Source organism: Heliangelus exortis, chromosome 3 (genome assembly GCF_036169615.1).
Source record: "Heliangelus exortis chromosome 3, bHelExo1.hap1, whole genome shotgun sequence".
NCBI lineage: Eukaryota > Metazoa > Chordata > Aves > Apodiformes > Trochilidae > Heliangelus > Heliangelus exortis.
In genome coordinates this window covers 62,419,274-62,436,225 of record NC_092424.1, presented here as the reverse complement: position 1 = coordinate 62,436,225, position 16,952 = coordinate 62,419,274, and the positions used below count along the sequence as shown (strand labels likewise).

At 41.0% G+C, this 16,952-nt stretch overlaps 1 protein-coding gene across 7 annotated transcripts in view; it reads left to right on the top strand.

Annotated features, from left to right (window-relative positions):
* NCOA7 (nuclear receptor coactivator 7) overlaps positions 1-16,952 on the top strand; it is an 85,476-nt gene that overhangs the window by 24,422 nt on the left and 44,102 nt on the right. The gene's annotated exons all lie outside the window — the stretch shown is intronic.

Below are 16,952 nucleotides of genomic sequence, written 5' to 3'. Positions count from 1 at the left end.
GCCTAGAAACAAATAAAACAAACCATACAGCATTCAAACCATATTAGTTTCTTATGACCTAACCTTGGCTTTCCTTTTAATCATTTACAGCTCATGACATTAGGAATCATTAATACATAGTTGCTGAGCTGCAAACAGTTAAGAGTCTGGAAAGCTTATCTGGAGAAGTCATACATACTTGTCAGATAGTTATGGTCTTTCCCTGGTCCTTGCTTTTTGCTGCTGTTGGAGGCAGGATGCTGGATTGCACTGACCCTTGGTCTGCCACACAGTGTGGTCACTCCTTTGGTCAGTCTTTGCATATCACAAACTAACAGACTTATATGCATCTAATTTGGATTTTTTTTTTCTGGCTTTGTTCTGTTTTCCTCCCATATTCAGTATTTGTAAACTTCATATTTTTCATTCCAGTGTCTATTAAGACATAGGAAGATGATGAAATGAGAAAAATGCAGTAAGAACAGAAAGAATGTGTGGAAAGGGAGGATACTAGTGGTGGCTAGGAAGGAAGGTAATTTGGATAAGGCAATAGGCACATAGTTTCTTGAGGGCATTTCCTGTATATGAGACTTTGTCATAGGTTTTGCTCTTAGGTGCTTTTCTTGTTGGCCAGGCTCTGTATAGTCACACAAGAGGCTACAAATGCTGGGTGCTCCTCAGACCACTGTATCTCCAGCAGTCATCTCCTTGCAACTGTGTGTGCTCAGCACAGATGAAGTGTTCATGTTTATTCAGGTTTCCTGTAGCACCCATAATTTATTTTTTGCTTTTAAAAGGAAAAGTTTCTACACATTGTTTTTAAAACAAACTGTCATGAAGATTTATTTTGGGTGTGAGGAACAGTCAAGCCAAGATCCTGGAGATGCTTAGATTTTTTTTTTTTTAATGACTCTAGGAAATAATACATCATTTCAGCTCATCTGTCATGCAACTTTCTTAGCTCTGCTTCCAGACATAAAAACATTACCTCATAATCCTGTTATTGAAACTAAAAACACTATTGCACTTTACTCGTATTGTTTCTACCAGTGACATGTATATTTGGGGAATTTTCTTCTCTAAAAAAAGGCTAAAGATATCACTACTTCAAATTTATGGGGAGCTGTGGGTATTATTTTCTGTTATTTAGGGGAATATGAGCAGGATGGTTGATTTGCTACACTGGATGCTGAGAGAAGCCATAAAATATTTCTTTAAAACAGAGTTTCACGATTTGCCTTCTTATTACTTAAAATGGGGAGTGTTTAATGTTTTTAGCAGGCTACATGCCTGCAGCTGTGTACAATGCTGTGTGTGTTTCATCTGTCCTTTGCAACTGTTGCAGTTTTCAGACAGTAAAAATATGTCTAGAATTTCACAGCAGCACAAGGAACTTTTGAGGAGAGCCTTGGAAGGCTCATCAGGTCTTTGGGATGTTTGAGGGACACTTAGTGTTCATTGCTCAAACTTACTGCTGTATGTATAAAAAAATAGGAAAATTTCTTTTTATCATAGGTGTAAAATGGGACGATGAGAGCTGGGGAAAAATTGAACCTGCTTTTCTGAAGAGTGTTGCAGTGCGGGGGAAAAGTATGTTGAACAGCTGCTTATCTTGGGAACTGTTTGCTAATCTCGTGTTGCTGTTTCTTTCTGGACTCTGAGGTTTTTATATTAGCGGTCTTGTAATTCTGTGGTGCGGGATGAAAGTCAGCAGAAGAGCATAAATTACCATCCTCTGTTTTGCCTGTGAATCACAGCGTTGTTCCCAAAGTGAGTGATTCCTCTGGGATGCATAAACAAAGCAGTGGTTTCTGCAGCCTCGGTTCTCTCCAGTCCTTTCAACCTCAAGACCAGTGGAATCACTTAGGATTGAAGAAGAGTTTTGTTATTGGATAACAGGGTTAATGAAAATATCTAATGGGGCCCTGAGGCTTTCTTCAGGGTTTTCAAATTTTTCCAGTACTAGAAATGCTATTTAAGGAGATCGAAAGATTGTGTAAGATGGGAAGCATGGTTCATCTCCTCACCCATTCACTTCCCTCTGTGTGTGAAGTGAGACTGGGTAACAGTATGGCCTCTGTATAAAGACTTTTTCAGGAAAGAGAAGAGCAGAGTTTCATGAGGTTCTTGATTTCTTTGAGGAGTATATCACAATATGCAGACGAAAGAGTTTCTGTTTATTTAATCTTTGAACATGCTCTTTCACACCAGCAACTTCAGAATTCTCACTGCTCACCATGCAAAATACATAGTGGGCTGACTTGTTAGGCAGCAAACACGTAATGACCTTACACTGGATTTTCCCAAAGGGACCTTTGGGTGTCTCTTATCAGCCTTTAAAGAGAAGCTGCAAAAAAAAGAAACTTATTTATGTTCTAAAAAGGAGGCTAAATAAGTTACATGATAGGCCTTTTGATGTAGGAGTCTGTGCAGTTTTGATAAGAGTTGCTATTAACATAGTGGTAATGTATTTTGTCTTCCTCTCACTCCTTTCCCATTGGCCTTGCAGCTGTGTATGCTGGGAATGTGGGGTGTGCTGGAGGTTCCTGGTGAGCTGTGCCATTTATCTTTTTGCTCTTGGGGGGATTTAAATATGTTGTATCTTAAAGACCATACAATTTGGGGGCTTCAAAAGATGGATTTTTTGATAGATGAGATAGACTTTTTACTGTTGCGTGCAGAAAACTCATATAATTACCTTTTTTTATTACACTGTGCAGGTGTGATCTTCTCTTCAGCCTCCCAGGTGTCTTTTCTCTTTGCTCTTAGGACCTACTGCATAAAGTTCTGCTTGATTCATAGAATCATAGTAAGTTAGGGGTTAGAGGGAACCTCAAAAGATCATTGAATCCAACCTCCTTGCCAGAGCAGGGTCACCTACAGCACAGGTCACACAGGAACATGTCCAGGTGGGCTTTGACTGTCTCCAGAGAAGGAGACTCCACACCCTCCCTGGGCAGCCTGTGCCAGCTCCCTGTCATCCTCAGTGAAAAAATTATTCCTTATATTTATAAAGAACTGCCTATGCTCCAGTTTATAACCATTGCCCCTTGTCCTATTGTTAGTTAACGCTGAGAAAAGCTTGACTCTGTCCTCCTGGCTCTATCCCTTTACATGTTTATAAACACTGATGAGCTCAGCCCTCGTTCTCCTCCAAGCTGAAGAAACCCAGCTCCCTCAGCCTTTCCTCATAAGGGAGATGTTCCACTCCCTTCATCACCTTGGTCACTCCACACTGGACTCTTTCGAACAGTTCCTGGTCCTTCTGGAACTGAGGGGCCCAGAACTGGACACAATATTCCAGATACAGCCTCACCAGGGCAGAGTAGAAGGGGAAGAGAACCTCTCTCAACCTACTAACCACCCCTCTTCTAATGCACTCCAGGATGCCATTGGCCTTCTTGTCCACAAGGGCACATTGCTGGCTCATGCTCATCCTAGTGAATTCCAGTGGATTCCAGTGAGCTGTTTTAAAATCAAGCTTGGATTAAATGCTGGTGGAAAATCAGCATTAATACTTGGCAGTAGTGTGGTTCTGTGGTCAGTTTCAAAGCAATGCTGCGTAAGATGCTTTGGGAATAGGTGCTCCCACTCAGCCCTCTGTTTTTTTCATGTCTCTTATGGATAGTGGAGCTGCCATCAAGGAGCTGCAGTTGAATGAAGTCCCCTTCTAGAAGGAGCCACTGTTCTTAGGTTAAATGGTGGTACACACCTAAACCCATGCCTAATGGCACTGATGTTTTGGCGGTGCTGTTAATGATCTTTTATTTGTGCTCTGAGAAATCCCAGCTTTTTTGTCACCTTGTTGCACTGGTCAGCTCTCCAGTGCTTTTTACCACATCATGGATACAGTGGGGGGATGTAAAGTATTTTGAGAAGGAGAAAAGTCAGCATCGTGAGGTATGTTAGAGTTTGCTGGATGGAAGAAAACCTGGGTTGGTAAGATGCTAGACACACCCCTTCAGGAAAGGTTGCTGGTGTTTCTGACCCATGGATGAAATTTCTTGCCTTCTATCTGCTGTCATGATTCAAGTCTTTTGTTCCTTTTTTTCTGCCATATGCCATGCTACCTCATATTGCTGGTTTGGCTGGGGGGATGGTTGGTTTCTGGTAATGGTGCTGCACTTTTAAAGGGAAAGGTATAAATGGTGCCTGCAAGAGTGTGCTTTTAAGAGAGGCAGGTTTTTTCCCCTTTGTGTGAAGGACTGGGGAGCATTATATAGCTAACTAAGGGAATGCTGTCAGTAAGAGAAGAAATGCTGTGGATCCTGCCTGGGGCCACTGGATGACTGCTTGCCCTGTATTTGAATTGCTTTATGTTCTGCAGTTTGTGCTGCCTGCCTGTGGCTCCCCACTCCTGCCTTTCCCAGGAAATGAAACTTCTTCCCTCTTCCCTCAGGCACTGGACACACAGGGTAAGAGATTGTGTGGATATTCCTGAGGGCATTAGGTTCCCTGTAGTGCCAGGCTGGTAAACTCTCCTGCCCTTAGCATTAATCCAGGACCCAGACTGGATTTGGAAGGGATCCCTCCCCAGCTCACCCTGCCCTGGAAATCCAATTATGGGGGGATGGGTTAGAAGTGTAGGTTTGGGGGAGTTGGTTTGGTTGGTTGCTTGTTTTGTTTTTGGGTTTTGTTTTTGTTTGGTTGATTGGTTTTGGTTTTTTCTGACCTACCTTGTAGTCTAAGCAGGGTGTGTTTCCTAGGATCATCTGAATTTTAAATATGTACATTGACTATTCTCTTTTAAGTCTCCTTTGCTATACCATTGTGGTCTGTGGGATTTGTGTAAGAGAAATTCCCAAGGAGAGCAGCAGAACTGGTTAGGAATTCAGGGAGGAGAGAGAGAATTGTTTGTGTGCTGGAAAACCTTTGTAATGTAAATGAATTATAAATCAGCTCTCCCAGTGTGTTAGTGCACTGAGTATTTCCCTGTCAGAGAGCACTCTAGCACAGAGAGCTTAGCTTCTCTGTCAATGTACTGATAACTCCAGGTTTCTTCCACTATTTTCCTGGAGTGGCTGTTTTTATCTCAGTAGGTGTAAACTTAACATCTACTCAGTCACAGGTGAACTTAGTTTAAATTATGTTTTGTGTTTTTGGCAACAGTTCATTTTGTCAGCTGCTGGATTTTTGCTTTCATTAATGCTTCTATAAATACATGGCTAGTAATCACATGTTTCAATTGGACAATCTTTAAAAATCTCCTTAAGCAGAAGATTTATCTGTGTGTTCAATATCTGTGTTAAAAAGATGATGCTCCTCCTTCCACCTGGACCACAGCAGGTGCTGCACACAGCAGTTCTGCTTGCCTGAGGCTGGGAAGGATTTTTGCTGTTACCAGAAGTGTTTTGTCTTAAGATGCTGCCAAACCAATCCCACAGTATATCTGAAAACCACAGCGTGTGACTCTCAGCCCATGAACTGATGCATTTGATCAATTTTTATGCATATGAAGAATCCTTACACTGTTAGGATTAACAGGTGGGAGTTGCTTGTATAGCAACAGAGGGATAGCAGGGCTGGTAGGAGCAGGTCCAAGGCACTGCTGCTGTGGGGTGAGATGCCAGGGCAGCAGAGGAGAGGAGAGGCCAGCAGCCCACACCCCTGCCCCAGCAGGGTTAGGACCCAGCATGCCAGGAAGCTTTCCTTCCCAGCCCAGAAGGGAATAGCCAAGTGGGGACAGGGGCAGGCAGCATGACAGGGTGTTGCAGAGCTCATGCTTTATCTGGTGGTGCCCAGCTGCCTTTGGTAGGAAACTCTCACCCTTGAGCCAGGTCACTTGGTGTTCAGGAGAAGGGCTGCCTTGTAAGATAAAGTTCAAGAGCACCGTGACTTGCTGGTTTACTCAGTTTATTATTATAGTTTGGCATCTGTCTGAAGTGCAGCAGGACCTTCTGTACTCAGGGAGCCTGGACAATGTGGAGATGGAGCAGAACCTCTTGTGTCCTCCTGCCACCTTTTCTTCCACTGTGCTGATGGAGGGCAGAATTTACTTTTTGCCTTTGTTTTTGTCCTGTGGTGATTGGTTCTTTCCCTTCCAATCAAAGATTCTGACTGAATGTGAAGTTTCAGCTGAAGAGTAAATGAAAAAAAGCCAAACTACTTTTCAGTCAAAAATAAAGCAAAAATATTTGATACAAAAACCACAGAGAAATTTGAAGACATAATAATTAACACAAACTTTGTCTTTTATGAGTGTAAACATAATGGGCAAAACACTAGTATAATGGTATGGCTTCCAAAAGCAGATCATGCCAAATACTCATTTAGCACTAAGTATGTGGATATGAGAAATTTTAGGAGTGCATGCATGCCATGTGACTGTCCCATGTAGACAAGGCCAACCCTGTCATGTCACTGGTGGTTAATGTTCTCTTGACCATCATATTAAAACGGTGGTGCCATATTGTGGAGAAATGTTGATGGAAACACCTCCTCTGGGTGGTTGGGGATTGTTCTCACTTATAAAGAGAACGTCATTATTCCAAATGCTAAAGCTACAGGTTCTTAATTTTGTTACCCATTATCATCATTGGTGGATGTATCTTTGAACTTTAATCCATATTATAGGATCTGCAGTACACTTGGGTGTTTCTTCTTTTCTGAGTCTTTATTCAGGAAGCCAATTAAAGCACTCAACAAGCAAACTAGGTTACAAGTTAAGGACAATGAATGCAAATACATAATTGAGATGCTAAGTGGGTTGGTTGACGTTTGTTTTTAACAATTACTCTGAAGTACTTTAAATAGAACATTTCACCCTCGAGTGGCATGAAGCTTCTTGCTTTAAGTTTGTCCCTGAAAAATGAGTTAACAGCCTGTTTGTAAGAGTGTGCACTGCAGCATCTCTGATGTTATGAGCTCCAGATGTGAAGTACATATTGGTATCATTTGGGTAATTGTATCATCATGAAGGTTAGCATTTAAAACCCTTAGTTTGGCTCCTTTTTTTTTATTTTTCTTTTTACCTTGGTCTTCTCTATTAATACTAAGAAAAGGAGAAGTTGTATGTTTCTTCTGTGTCTATTTGAAACTATGTTGTTTACATGGGTATTAAATCTGTAGTATCATGCCATACAGAACGGGGTGATGATGCAGATAGCCTTGACACTTAAATGATAATTTTTAAAGTAATTTCTTAAATAAAAGCAAAAGATAATGAATACAGGTGCTTAAAACCTCTGCCCCATGTCCTCTCTCAAATATCTCTTTTAGTGGTGGTTTAAATAAATAATTGAATTTTTTACTTTGGTCACTAAATTCTCTACTCTGGTTACTTTTGGATCCCCCAGACTTTACTGGTCAAAAAAGTCAGCCAGGTGACTCCACTTACTGAGCTGAGTCAGCCTTTTCAGTATTAAAATCTTCTTTATGAGGAAAACAGCAGTTTCTTCTCTTTCCTGCTGCTTTTTGCAGCAAGGGAAGCTGCCTCTCAGCCCTCACAGCAGAAACCTTCATGAAAATTTCCCAGGATCAATGTGCCTTTTCTGGATAAGTGGGGAAAAAACTGCCACAATAACTTTGATGCTCCTATCCAGAGGTTTGCTGGTTGTGATGTGGCCTGAGTCTGGTTTGGTTTTCTGACTCTTTTTGCTGATCTCAGCCTAACATTACAGAGAACAAGCAAGACTGTAGCTTGACAAATCCTTCAGTCTGTGCAAAGTGCCTTCTGCTGTTTGGAGGAGCAGTCTTGTCTCCTCTTTTGGCCCTCTTTGTGTCGATAGAAACAGCAAAACCAAGTGGGATCTGATGGGGAAGCGATCTGATTTTGAAAAATGTATTTATCTGTTGGCACTTCTGATGGGTTATCTTGAATGTGAGTAGTTTCCCAGATATGGCGCCTACAGTGCAGCAACAAACACTTGTGTGCAAAAACTGGAGACAACTCCTGGGGGCAGGATCAATAGTGAGGAGAGAGAGAAGCACCTTCTATTGCTGATGAAAGTGTCTAAAATGCTTCCTGGAACTGTACCTTTTCCTCAAGTAGTACTATGCTTCTCCTGAATCCCAGGGGGGTTTGCTGTGCTTTTTGCCCCATTATTACTGCACTCACCACACTTTTATCTCTGACAGGGGCCAGTCAGGCATGCTTAAGAGAAAACCCAAACAAAACTGGGTACATGCAGGGATTCTTCACAAGTGTGCCCACAGGTGCACTGGTTTCTAGCAGTTTGTGCTGTTAGGTACCTGCTGAGAAAAAAAAAAAAAAACCAAAAAACCAACAAACCAGAAAACCAAAAAACCAAAATGATGTATGTCTGTGACTATGTTCTTCATAGGCACCACTGTGATGAATTTTCATAATTGCTTTTTGTATCTATTTGTCAAACACGAAATACTTAAGCAATTTATTTTTAGTTGCTTTTCACCTTATATGGAAGCATTTTGTGAAAAAATTTGGTGTAGTGTCCATATAAGAAATACTAAGATACTGTTGCCTGAGATTTCTTCCTGGAGATGGATTGAGCTGTGCTATCATTGCACAATACATGGCACATTTCCCGTGGATTTTCTTTAATTGTACACTAATTTTCATCTACTTTTTTCTTGCTTCACTGTAAATGTTTATTGCAGATTGAGTAATAGAGTATTAAATTTCCATCCAGCTGTTTTCAGCCAGTTTAATCAGTACTGAAACTGGCTCTGTATTATCAGGAAAGTTTAGTACTTGCCAAACTCTCTGAGAAAGTGGGTGTGCAGCAATGACTATTTGGAGTGGTACACATTTCCCCACAGCTTTCCATGTACCCTGTCATTTTTTCTTTTCGTTCTCAGTTCGTGCACAGTATTTCCCCTATGTTAATCAATTAGTAATTTAAAAGGACCTTCTTCCATGAAATAAAGAAGTTGAATTTCTTGAAGTGTATTCAGCTGAGGCTGAGAAGGAGGAGTTTTTCAAAGTTTCAGGAAGAACCTGAGGTGTGTTTCAGCCAGCCTGATTACCCAGACCTTATTGTCCTCATCAAATAATCTGAATAAGTTTAATATGGTGTGACTTTCCTCTGCAGAATCCGTGCAGCTTCTCTGTTACACCTCCTTTGGCCGTGTAACTGCAGCTCTGTTTTCAGAGAGTTTCACAGAGCCAGCTGATGTCACGAGGAGTGGTGGCTTGGGGAGCTCCCACTGAGCCTGGGAGAGAAGCTGGAGCCCAACGTTGGCCGGAGATGATGGGGAGAGGCCATTCCTCCCTGCCAGGGTTTGCTGAGCCACTTTGGGAAGAATTTCTTGACAGTGTAGGGGAATGGTTTGGGCTGATTAATGAACACAACAGTAGGAGAAAATACCCGGCATTGTTAGCAGAAGAGGAGAGGAGGAGGATCAGGATAGGACTGCGGTAAGAGTTTTGGTTGGCATTTGGGACAAGATGGACCTGTGGTTTGGGTTTATTTGGGCAAGCCTGTTGAATGAACCTCAGGCAAAGTTAAAGGATTCTGCCTAAAGCTGTTCCTTGGGAGCCTGCTGTAACTGAGGTTATAAAGGAAGGAATTAAATAGATGTGTACACCAAACAAAGCAGCTTTCCTGAGTCCTTTCCCTATGGAAAAGATTTCATTAAATTGGTGTCATGGTAATAGAGTACTGATTACATCATAATCTCTTTTGCTAAGTAAACAGAAAAGAAGGAGATACTTTTTTGCCTTTGAAAATAGGAAGTTAATTAAACTGTGTGGGAACATTGTATTCTTAAATTTAAGAAAATAAAAGCTTTCTGGCAGCTCAAATCTCTTGGGTTTTACCCACGGAAATGGTGATAATATTTTTCCCCCCTAAAATAAACGTAAGAGAGCTTGGGATATTTAAATTCCCTGATACAATCAGATGACTGGGGGAAAAATTCAAATATTTTCATTTTATCTAAGAACTTTTTTCTGTCAGAAGGTATGATTCCAGAACAGCTTTACTACAAATCCTTTCCTCCATGTTAGATGTGATAAAACTGAGGTGTAGTGACTTGGTTTTATAAGCAAGTGGCAGTATCAGGAACAAAGCAGACATACCCTAGTTGTCAGTACAGCACTTTACTCTTTGAAGCATGCAAACTTTCTTGAAAAGTGCTAATAACTATCCATGTGTGAAACTTTGTGCTGGTATTTGTTGTAAATTAGCCACAGGAGTTCCAATAAAAGTAGAAATTTCCAGCTTTGACCTGTGCTGCTAATATCAGAGCATTCTGTAGTTGCTGTTTGTCTTTCGGGAAGACCACAGTACGGACAACTTGGAGCATCTGCAGCGACCATACAGCAACCACATTGTTGTCCTCAAGAACGATTTCAGAGCTACTTTTTTTCATAGTCTTTTTCTCTCTGCAGTTAATCTCTCATTTAAAAAATGTGTCCCATGCCTTTATTTTTTGCCTTAATAATCTGTTTTAATAGTAAACGTGCAGCCTTTCGTCTTGCTCATTTCCAAAACAGGATGCATACCAGCCTGTTGCATGCTTTCTCATGTGGTGGATGCTGACTACTTTTAGGAAAATTTCTCACTGAGGACGAGTGGTTTTGTATTCCTTTCTGTTGAGCAGTGGAAGTAGCTGCACTGAGGAAGTTAGGAGTGAAGTGTTAGCCTGGCAAGGAGTCTGACTTCCCTTGGTTTTGCAAACAGTAATGATTGGTACTGCCTGAGATGGGTTATTCATCAGGTTACATCAGGTGGGATGAGAGCACAGCCACGCCCAGAGGTCACAAAGTTGTGCTGGTACTGAGCTGGGTGAAGGAGAGGTGGATGATCTGTGCAGGCTGGAATAGAATAGGTTACTAGGATCAGGCCAGCGGGTGTCTAAAGGGGACTTTTACTGTAAGGTTTCTGTACATATGTTGTTTTGTTTTTTTGGTTTTTTTTAATGGCATTAATTTGATTTAATTAGGTGTTCTGAATGGCATGTGTGGGGTACAAAAAAATTAGTACATATATTGAGTGCAGAAATTTAAATTAAGATTAAATTTGTTAATTCTAAATAAAATAATTAGGGTGCATGTAATTTTTTGTATTATAATATAACATTTTAATAAAATTTTTATATTTTATAAATTGACAATCTTTATGGGAACAAAACAGATTAAGACCTCTGTAGTGTTTTAAAGTTCTTTCTTGCAAATTCTGTTAATCTTTTCATATATGCATAAATGGGTTTTTTTAAAAGCATTAGTAGAACATGACCTGCTTGTGCTGTGCAGGATGTTAAGCTGATTGCATGCCAGACCTCAAGGCACATTTTAGAGGATGCACATTGTGGAAAATTTCCCAAAAGGAAAACTGTGTCACCTTCAAGATAAAATAAAGATTTCTTCTCACTTCCCCTTTCTTTATTTATATTTTTTGGATGGCCACAGTGTTAGATGTTTTCAGTTCTAAAGCAAGCATTGTCCATGCTGTATGATTTTTACTAATGTAATAAATCATAAAATTAACCCTTTTAATCATAGGAGTTTTGTAGAACATCCTGTGATATTGAGCGAGTGCGCTTTGTGAGTACTATATATCGAAAGAGGTTCTGTTCAGTTGTTTCTTGGGCATCTTTGTTGAATAAGTGTTAACCAAAATCGAGTGGAATCTCTAGGGAAAAAAAAACCCTGTGATTTCCATTTCTTTATTGTCTCTGTGTCAAGAGTTGCATAGCTTTCCTGGTTACTTGCAGTCTTCTAGTGAAAGTTGTGCAGGTAACATCACCACTCCTTTCTCTGATCAGTTTTCTTTTTATGCTAACCTGCCTTGGTAGTATGATGAGAAATTCAGGCTGTTGTATCCTAAAAATGCATATTTTTTACCTTTTGTAGGCAAATATACTTGGATCTGGAAGATGAGGCAGGTGATTTCATTAAATCCTCCCTAGGTCTTTTCCTGTAAGTTGGTGCCCAAGCTGTTAAATAGTTTCAAAGTCATTTAAGTCAGCACCACTGACCTTGTATTTTTGCCTTCCTACTCTGCAAGTATGTCTGCTTCAGTTTGTTAGTCCTTATTATATGTTATGAGAGTGGTTTTTTGGTTGCAGAAAGTTTCTGCTCCCTGTTCCTTCTGTAGGGTAGGTGCCCAAAAGATCTGTGCAGTCAGCTCACAGCATCCATTAAGAACCAATTTCTCCAATTCTCATGGGACTCGGTGGAGAAGCCCCCATGCCATCTGTTTTACACACTAACAGATTAATTTTTTTTACTAGAAAACTCTGTGTTTGGACAAACTTAGAAAAAGGCTTATCAGTTGTTGCTCCGAAAACATTTCGTAAAAGGGTGCTTCGTATAAATTCAGAAGAAATGTTTTGCCTGTCAGAATCAGTTAGCTTGAAAAACATTATCTGGTGTTGAAATGAAATTACAATGTGTCAGAATCCTTCCTCAGAAACCAGAGTATATTTGCAGATAAGCTTTTTGTTTCTCATGCCCTCCCTTTTTCTCTCTCCCCTTTCCTCCCCCCAGCAACAGTTCCTAGTGAATTGACTCTGATATTGAAAACAAACATCTGGAGTTACATCTTATCCTTTCACAGAAAAGATGCATATTGTTTTGTTTGAAAGGCTGTTTTAATTGCAAAACCTGGCACTGGTCAAACTGAGGAGTTTCCATTATGTATTTTTTTTATTTTGGCCTTCAGCTCCCTTTTGCTCTCATCACCATTATGACAAGGCCAAATACTGATTTTATTCAGAGACATCTTCTTTAAAATTGGACAAAACCAAATGAAATCTTCCAGATTAGTTGAAAAAGAAAATAATTTGACAAATGATGTTCTTAAATCCTTCTTCTGTGGCACCTCTTGCTGTGAAGGGTGGGAAACACATGAGAGCTGGGAGAAGAGTAGATGAGACCTTCAGCTTCCACCTTCTTCAGGAGGTGATGGGGTTGAAATCTGTGCAGGAGAGGAGCTGGAAGGTTGTGTGGGTGCCCATTCTGCCTTGCTGGGGTGTGCAGGTTGGCGTGAGACAAGGGTGACTGGAGGCTGAAGGGGGTTCCCCAAGGAGATAGTTTTGTGTAAGATGCAGTAAACCCTCCAGTTGTGCTCTTCACAGTCCAGTCTCTGCTGCACTGTCCCAGTGCGTGTTAATATTGAATTGCCCTATGTGTATGTACAGGACTTTGTGTTTAGTGTACTGAGAGGATGCACATAATAATATCAAAAAGCACAGCAAATCTGAGGCTGGTGCTATGGTTTTAAATGCTGGAAAGGTTTGCTTTGGTTTCTTAGGATTTTGTAGTCAGGGGTGAGTGGAGGTTTTTGTGTAATTTTGGCCAGGCTTTAGTGACCTCTAAAGGGGCATCTTGTGAGCAGAGATCATAACCCCAGGCAGAGTTGCAGTAACTCCAAGTCCTGTGTTGGGTGTCATGGATACACAGTCAATATTCAGTATTTTTTGATTAATTGCCACTTGATCATTTGGATGATCACTGCCTTGAAAAGGAGCAGTGGACAGGAGGAAACTGATGCCAGGTACTACAGACCACTCAGCCTCGCCTCCATCCCTGGAAAGGAGGTGGAACAACTCATTCTCAGTGCTGTCTCCAGGCACATCAAGGACAAGAGGCTTATCAGGAACAGTCAGCATGGCTTTACTAAGGGGATGTTATGTCTGGCCAACCTGGTAGCCTTCTATGAGGATATAACCAGGTGGATGGATGATGGCAAAGCAGTACACATGGTTTATCTTGATTTCAGGAAGGCATTTGACACCATCTCCCACAGCATTCTTGGAGCTAAACTGAATAAGTGTGGCCTGGATGATTGGGTAGTGAGGTGAATGGAGAGCTGGTTGAAGGACAGAAGCCAGAGGGTTGTAGTCAATGGGATGGAGTCTAGTTGGAAGTCTGTTTCTAGTGGAGTCCCTCAAGGGTCGGTACTGGAAGTAGTACTATGCAATATATTTGTTGATGACCTGGATGAGGGAACAGAGTGTTCTATCAGCAGGTTTGCTCCACACAAAACTGAGTGGAGTGGTTGACACCCCAAAAGGCTGTGCTGCCATTCAGAAGGACCAAGACAGACTGGAGAGTTGGGCAGGGAGAAATTTAATGAATTACAGTAAGGGAAAGTGTAAAGTCTTGCATGTGGGAAAGAACAACCCCAGGTACCATTATACGTTGAGGACTGAGCTGTTGGAGAGCAGCACAGGGGAAAGGGACCTGGGGGTGCTGGTGGGAGGAAGGATGAGCATGAGCCAGCAATGTGCCCTTGTGGACAAGAAGGCCAATGGCATCCTGGGGTGGTTAGTGTAAGTGGGGTGGTTAGTAGGTTGAGAGAGGTTCTCTTCCCCTTCTACTCTGCCCTGGTGAGGCTGTATCTGGAATATTGTGTCCTGTTCTGGGCCCCTCAGTTCCAGAAGGAACAGGAACTGTTTGAAAGAGTCCTGTGTGGAGTGACCAAGGTGGTGAAGGGAGTGGAACATCTCCCTTATGAGGAAAAGCTGAGGGAGCTGGGTCTCTTCAGCTTGGAGAAGAGGAGAATGAGGGGTAACCTCATCAATGTTTATAAATATGTAAGGGGCAAGTGCCAGGAGGATGGAGTCAAGCTTTTCTCAGGGGTGACCAACAATAGGACAAGGGACAAAAATTATAAACTGGAGCATAGGTGGTTCTGTATAAATATAAGGAAGAAATTTTTCCCTGTGAGTGTGATAGAGCACTGGCACAGGCTGCCCAGGGAGGGTGTGGAGTTTCCTTCTCTGGAGACATTCAAAGCCCACCTGGACACATTCCTGTGTGACCTGTGCTATAGGTGACCCTGCTCTGGTGGGGTGTTGCACTCAATGGTCCCTTCCAACCCCTCACTTTCTATGATTCTTTCTATGATTCTGTGCCTGCCCTGAGATTGGAATGGAAATCATGGAGTACACAGATTCTTGATGGCTTTTACCTGAAAAGTGCCTGTGGTGTTGCCCATCCACAGCAGCAGCTGTGTTCTAGGGATGCTGTATAAGTTATGTGATGATCTCCTGGTAGACTATGGTACATGGGAGTGAGGCAAGATTAAACAGTACAGCAAGAAACATCCATCAGTTATGTTGCAGTTTGTCTGTTCAAATGGTCATTTTTTGCTTTCCTCTTTTCTGTCACTAATGGACAGGTTCTGTTTTAGCTCTTTATTCTTAAAGTTGCCTGGGGCAACTTGGAAAACTCTAGTTCAAATAAGTGCATTTTAAGGAAAGTACTCACAGAAGCTATTAGTGTTGTCAAGAGGACTGTTGACCTCTGGAGAGGTTCTGTATTCTTTTTTTTTTCCCCTCTCCAAAAAAGTGTTCCGTGTTTCCATTAGCCATTTGTTTGGTTTTTTTTTTTGTTGTTGTTGTTCTTTGGAGATACTTCATTTATGCTACAGAAACCTTACTTAACAGAGTTTGTGATTGAAACAAATAGACCAGGAATCTGAGGACAGAGGTCTCTGATATGATGTGAATAGAAATGGAGCAGTCAGTGTGGTTGCTTTCCAATTCTTGTCTACTGAAGCAGATGATTTGGGTATCCTGTGATATGCACACATATAGGAAGGTCATTGAGTCACCAGAATAAAAGTCAGGGATGTGTCTCATTTATAGCTCTGCAATTGAGTACAACTGTGGTAAGGATGTGGCATGTTGCTTTGCAAAGATTTGTACCAGATCTGAATGTAGACATTGTGAATGCAATGTGACTGTACTGTTTTGCTGCTGTTCAGCAGCCTTTGATCAGGATGGTGACTTATTAGCCAAAAATAGGCTTTCTTTGTATACACAAATTTTCATTAGTTTAAACAAAATGCTTAATTGTTACATTGATGTATTCACTTTTATCTTTTATCTTTTATCTTTTATATATCCCTGTAGGTTGTTTTCACGTGTAGTCAGGACCTGATCTGTGAAGTTTCACACATAATAAATTTCTTTTGCCTTGAAGAGTATGATCTACTACTAGTTGTCTTAAAAATCAGTGGGTTTGCATGAATGGGGAACTACAGCATCCTCACTGAGTTGGCTGCAAAGCTTGAGTCTCCTGCTATCGTTCTGGGCAGCATTTAAAAAATCCATATATGTACCTGTGTGATAAGATGTAGCTTTGGCAAGACTGTCTCTTGAAATGTTTCACTGGAGTGTGGTGGTCATGTAGTCTAATAAACTGACCCTTCTTGGACATCTCAAGCTGGATATTCTAAACTTGGAAACTGTTTTTAAATGTTTTATTGTGGGGAGGGGAAAAAAAAAAAAAGAAGTGGGTAGTCTGGAATGTCTTGCTACAATTCTCAAGTGCTCTGTGTATTTTTTATGTTGTATCCTGAGAAAATATACTGGTAGTATATAAATATAAAAGGTGGAAGGAAAAATATCTGAAATTCCTGCATTATATTAATAATTTAATACGTTGATTTTTCCCTTACGTAAACTACTGCTATGAGATCATGTAACCTTCTCCCATTAGTGGTGACTCATTGGTTGTACGTGTTTTCTTTGCATAATTCTTCCTGAACACATAATGAAGTTGTTTAGCACCAGCAAGATTAATATAGTCTTCCCCCTTCAGGTACCTGATAACTAGGAAGTTAATGTACTAGGATCATTAGCCTAGTTTTTAATTTTGTGTGGTATGTGTCTGTTGTTTTTAACTGAGGATTAATGTAGCGATGCTAACCCTCAGTCTTTAAAGTCACTTTGCTCTCACTAAGCAAACTCAGAAAAATTTGTGTTAGGCTTCCTGAAGCATCTTTTTCGCTTGAGCTGTGTTTTAAGGAGTTTTCTAAAAAGAAAATACTCTTGTTGCTATAGTGATGCGTTGGAAGGTTTATAGGCAGCTTGTTAAGATCTGTCTCAGAAAATCTATAGCAGCTGGGAAATGTCCCTGCATAAGCAGTTTGTGTCCACATTGGTTGTGTCGCAGAAGGAACTTCTGGGTAGCACCTGGAGTTAATCTGGTGGTGTGGGTGGTGCAAGAACAGATGTGGAGTAGCGTGGGTGCCCACTGAGAGATAACCTTGGACAAAATGGAAATAAATAACAAGTTTATATCAAAACAAGTGGTT